The sequence below is a fragment of the Oryzias melastigma genome, linkage group LG18 (assembly GCF_002922805.2).
Source record: "Oryzias melastigma strain HK-1 linkage group LG18, ASM292280v2, whole genome shotgun sequence".
Lineage (NCBI taxonomy): Eukaryota > Metazoa > Chordata > Actinopteri > Beloniformes > Adrianichthyidae > Oryzias > Oryzias melastigma.
In genome coordinates this window covers 15,097,473-15,103,151 of record NC_050529.1, presented here as the reverse complement: position 1 = coordinate 15,103,151, position 5,679 = coordinate 15,097,473, and the positions used below count along the sequence as shown (strand labels likewise).

Genomic DNA, 5,679 nt, shown 5'->3' with positions numbered 1-5,679 from the left:
TCGAGTCTAAAGTCGTCAAATTCATGACTCGAGTCTGACTCGAGTCCAAGTCATGTGACTCGAGTCCCCACCTCTGGTTGTGGGTGACAGGAATGGGGGGTGTGGTTGCTCAGTACCAATGGTCCCACCAAAATTTAGAAAAAAAATTCCATTAAAGTACTGAAATCTGCAGAAAATGACTTTTTTTTTTTTTTTCAATTTTGCTTAAAAATATTAATTACTCTGATTAAACACTTTTAAAATAAATCAAAGATGGTTGGAGAGGGACATTAAACTTTCGGAAAGCAGGAAAGATTAAAAAAAGTAATTAAAAGTAGCTCATGAGAAGTTAAAAAAAAACAGATAGTAAGTGAAATAAAAAAGGTTCAAAGTGGAAAAAAAAGAAGGAAAAAGATTGAGATTTCTGAGTTTGATGAATTTCACTTGAAGAGGAAGTTTGCTTATTGTCAATGTTTTTTTGTTTTTTTTTTTATGCTTGGCAGAGCGACACAATTGAGATGCCTGCAAGTGAAATACTGCAGTCATAAAATCCTTAGGTTTGACACAGATTTCATGGTCTGTTTATTTTTGGAAGCAAAATTCCTTTCTTTAACCCTATCCACTCATATCATATTTCATACAGGCATTTCTGAGAATCCTATCTCATTAGAATGATCAAAACTTTCTTTAAAAACCCACTGTGTATAATTTGATCCATGTGTTCTGCCCTTTAGTTCCCCATCATTCCACTAGGGGCAGTAGAAAGGCGTTTCCTGCTCATTTCAAAATGGCTGCCTCCATGAAACCTCCAAAAACACTTTTGGCGGGAAAAGTTTAGCTAATTTTTTAAACTTTTTGGTGACATTAACTCATCTGTTGTTAATTAATTTTTAAATTACTTTTTTCTGATTTAATAAATACTATTATTACTATCTACAGTACATCTCATTGAAAATGACTTTTAGTTGACTTCTTTTTTATTAGAGTTTAAAGAACATCATAATTCCCCCAAAATTTGATTTTTTTTTTTAACCAGTTCTTTGATGTAGTGATCTTCACGGGGTTAAAGTTGTTTTTTTTATAGCTCACAAATTTCAAAGCTGAGGAAAGAAAAAAGAAAAAAAAGCCCTGTTGGTTAGTGCTTGAAGCTCATTAGTTAAAATCATAGTAAAGTAGGATTAAACATGCACTTAGACTTTGTTTCATCACAAGTTGCCTAATTAAAATCAATGATTAAAACAACTGAATTAATTATATGAAATTGAGTTGAAAAATCTTTTTAATATTACATGTTCCCTGTTCTTCAAAAGTCAAAACACCCATGGAAAGCTGCAATAAAAATAGCCAAGAGCTGTTTTCTTCAACAACCCCAACATTAGTGAGCAATTCACAAACTGAGCTGACACTTTCATTGTATCACAATCTGTATTTTCCTTGTAGGCCTATAAACATTTTAAAACGACATACATCTAAAAGTAATTTTTGTATATAAATGCCAGTTTGTGTGTTTAAAATAGGAATAGAAAAAAAGTGATAAATAGTCTAAATTTAAAGATAGTAAACAACACACAAGGAGGCTGGAGTTTGTATCACCCTACTGGAGGTTCAAGTGGCTCAAACAATAGCTTGGCTAACATCTTTTTTAAGAATATAATTAATAGTTCCAAGTGTTTCTTATTTTACTTAATATTGCATCAGGAAAAAGCTGGCACACTTACTTCTTTTTGAAAACGGCAGCTTTTCTGTTGGTTTTATTCTCAAAGCAACCATTTTATTTTTAGGTTGCATGTTTGTAATTTGTAGAAGAATTGGTAAAAGTCAATGTTATTGTATCGTATCACCCGCGGTGATGTCATAATCTTTAGAGGGATGTCATTCACTATACCTAGAATTCATTTGGCTACTAGAGGTGTGTTTTTAAGCATGTGGCAACACTGCCATCAAACAGATAAACGGTGAAAACAGTATGGTCCATGCAATCCAGTCCTGCTGTGTTTTTGTTGAGACATTTTATTTTTATAGCAGAAATATTTCAGCAGAATTCTACAAATTCTGAACTGCTCGAGTCCAATTAGAATCACTAAAGGAGAAGGAACCCCTGTTGAGCCCCTTTGAGTCTATAAGCTAGTCATAGCAAAGACTGTGTCATACTGAAGCTTCTTATAATTCTCTCTTTAGGATTCTTGCTTTTAGTTTTTTAGCATGATGTAAGTGCACACCAACAATATTTTTATAAACATCATCCGTGTGTTGTTTTTTTTCCTCAGCATCGCCAACTGTTTACATATCTTTTGTTGTGTTCTTATTGAATATGCTAATGTGCCTCTGTTTTGATGCAAGTTTGTTGCTTGACGTTTACCCAAAAACTGTATATTTATACATCCCATATACAGTCGATGTATAGATGCTGTTGAGAGAGTCGGTTTACTTGATTTTATGAGCTCTAAATAAGTACCTGTAAGAACCTCTTCATGTCTGGGTTCATGAGATCATTCAGATATTCTGCCTGTACAGAGAGGTTTAACATCTATAAGTGCTCTGAATGATGGCTGCTTTCAGCGGTACTTATAGTCTTGATATGAGTCAGGGGTCGGCAACCTTTAACAGTAAAAGAGCCATTTGGACTTGTTTTCTACTGATCAAAACCAAGAAGGAGCCGTGTAGATTTAATATAGTCTTTAAGAAATTTGGATTTATGGCCTTCTTTTTTTAAAATAATTATGAATTATATCTATTTTTTCGCACAAACAAAAACAAAAATATAAAAAGAAACTACCATCTCTCAATATATATATATATATATATATATATATATATATATATATATATATATATATATTTACATTTTACCTTAGTAGATGCCAAATAAGCCAAAAAGCAAGCTTGATGCTTAATTACTAGCTGATCTGCAAAATAACCTAACATTTCTCAGTAAACTAAATTAGTCAAAAACGTTGCTAAAATAGAAGCTAAATTCTACATTAACCTGAAAAAACCCTAGTAAATAATAAATTAGCCAAAAAAACATTAGCATGTTGCTTAAATAGATGTTAAACTCTAAATTAGCCTAAAAAACAAGTAGATAGCAAATTAGTCTAAAATGTGACCATATTGCTAAAATATTAGCTAAACTCTAAATTAGCATAAAACACTCAGGCCAAATTAGCCAAAAAATAGATAGCTTCTTGCGTGATTACTGACTGAACTCCAAAGTAGCCTAAAATTCCTCAGTAAACTAAATTAGCCAAAAACGTTAGTGTAACCCCAGTAAAGTTATTTTCTTTCCCTTAACATTAACTTTAAACGGGGTGTAATTTTCAGTTTCTCCACCTGTGGCAGTAGACATTTTAGACGATGTTTTTTTTAATTTGTTCGGAGTGATCATCCCGTCATTGTATTGATCTTTGACGCTTTTCCTCATGAGCGAGAAGCAGCGAGTGAAAGGGAGAAAAAAGACCCGAGCGAGGTGAAAAGTGTGAAATTGTAGTTTATTAAACCAGTATTTGAGCTAAGTTTGACAAAAATAAATAAATAAAAAAAAAAACTAATTTCCAACACTTAGTGGGAAGAAGATAAATCTGGAGAAAACCAAGGGTGGAGTTTGAAAGTTGTGGAAAAGTTCGTTATCTCGGTGAGTGGTAACCGCATTTTGTGTTATATAATGCCAGTAAATTGTATCGACTGATTAAAACAAGAGGGAAAATGGAAACTTAATGTTATAAAAAAAACAGTTGAGGTAACTAAGGAAATATGTGAATAATATACAGTATGTTTTTTTTGTTGAAGTTTCATTTGTGAAGTCTCCTCAGTTCACCACGTGTTGCAGGCTAAATACCCTGTAAGCTAGTTTTGACTTGTCGGTTTTTTTGCATGTTATTTAATTTTATTGTGTATTTTGAGTGTAACTTTCTGAAAAGGAAAAGACCATGAAACAATTGAACTAATGTTAAAAGGTTACTATGGGCAATATTTAATTATTTTCTGCACATTTGTGTAGACTGTTTTTTTTTATTGGAGTTCACCTGGATCCCGGCCTTCATCTTTTCATCTCATCTACCATCATCATCCCATCATCTTCTCATCTCTAATCCCCTCATCTCATCTCTCATCACCACCTTCTGGAAATCTCGGTTTGGACATTAAGTTGGTTTCTTTGAATTATTTTGAGTGCACTCAAGGGTTTATAATTATTTTATTTTCCTAAAAAAAAAAGAATTGAAGTTGAGTACTTGCAAAAAAACTCAATGTAGATCACAATTATTTCCAAGTATGTAGAATTTGAACCCAAAACAAAACAAGTGGCACACTGACATAAGCAAAAATGTTCAAATAAAACTGAGATCTCAGATAAGGTTTTTTCTACATTTCTGCATTACTAGCCTTCCTTTACAGAAATATATTACCAGAATAAATTCCTCTCCTTCCAACTAAGCTTAAATCGTGGGGAAAAAGTCACAAATCAAGTACCTCCATTTTGCTAAAATCACACAGCCAGCCCCCTCTGTTCAGCAACATAGGTGTTTCTGCTCTCACTGAGAGGCAACATCAACTTTGAGGCCGGAAGAACTCAGACAGGCGCTGGTTAAACATTTAAAGCGAAGGAAGCCCACTTCAAAGGAATGGCCTCATACAATCAGTGTACCCCTTTCCCTTTCAATTAGCACACAGTCTGCCAGGCTGGCACGCTCACCCACGGGCGAGCTGAGGCCGTGAAATATTGATGGCCCCTTCTTGGGAGTGAATGGAACACTTTGTGTTTCATTCCCCCGGGTTAGTTTATGTGTTTTAGATTTTTTTTTTTTTCCAGTGGCAGACAACTGAGTGTTTGATTGTGTGAACTGACATCGTGCGGTGACGCACCAGTGGTGGATTGCACTAAATTCAATACATTTTTATTCCAACTCAGCAGCACTTTAATCTTTTACAAGCATAACACAAGAAATGATTATTTGTTCAGTCAGATGAATCCTGTGTTTTGCTCTTTTCTCTTTAGTCCCAGTGATGTGTTCTTATCACTGTATAGTCCACACTGGATTATACAATCAATAAATGGTCTATTTTGTAAGTTATATCTTATATAAGGTGCTATGAACTACAAGGTGCATTAAGTGAGATAAGAGTCAAAAATGACTCCGTCTGTCAGACTTTATTAACTGGATTTACAATAACTTGAGAATATGTCTGTAACATGCTACACGTTAGCCACCTTAATGTATTTATAATACTTCCAGCCTTGTTTGTAATATTAAAAAATTCAGGCTGATATCGCTAAAACAAACGTTACGGCAACCACGCTAACTCCCAATTTAGTTAATAACATAAAAAACAGTTCTAGACTGCAAAACATTAGCCAAGTTAGCATGTTTGCAAGCACACTCGACCTTGTTTGCAACTCATTAAAAAATTACTGGGATTCCAGGTCTTTGCAACACGTGAAAAATAGGCTGATATGCTAATACAAACGTTACTGTGACTACGATAACTCACAATTTTGCTGATAATGCAAACAAAAAAGCAGTCCTAAACCGCTACACATTAACCATGTTAGCGTATTTACAAGCACGCCCAGCCTTGTTTGCAACGCTTAAAAAATCTGACCGATATCGCAAACCGAACATGACTTTGACTACGCTAACAGCTAGAAAAACCCAGTCATATACTGTTAAATATTAACATATGTAACACCTAACCATGTTTACA

At 34.0% G+C, this 5,679-nt stretch overlaps 1 long non-coding RNA gene across 2 annotated transcripts in view; it reads left to right on the top strand.

Annotated features, from left to right (window-relative positions):
* The first annotated feature begins 2,884 nt into the window (after positions 1-2,884).
* The window catches only part of LOC112155881, a 98,839-nt gene continuing 96,044 nt past the window's right edge, over positions 2,885-5,679 (top strand). The window contains exon 1 of one of the 2 annotated variants that reach the window (XR_004949642.1): positions 2,885-4,109. This is a non-coding gene — a long non-coding RNA (uncharacterized LOC112155881). The remainder of the gene's footprint in view (positions 4,110-5,679) is intronic. The other variant, XR_004949643.1, reaches the window with a different exon arrangement.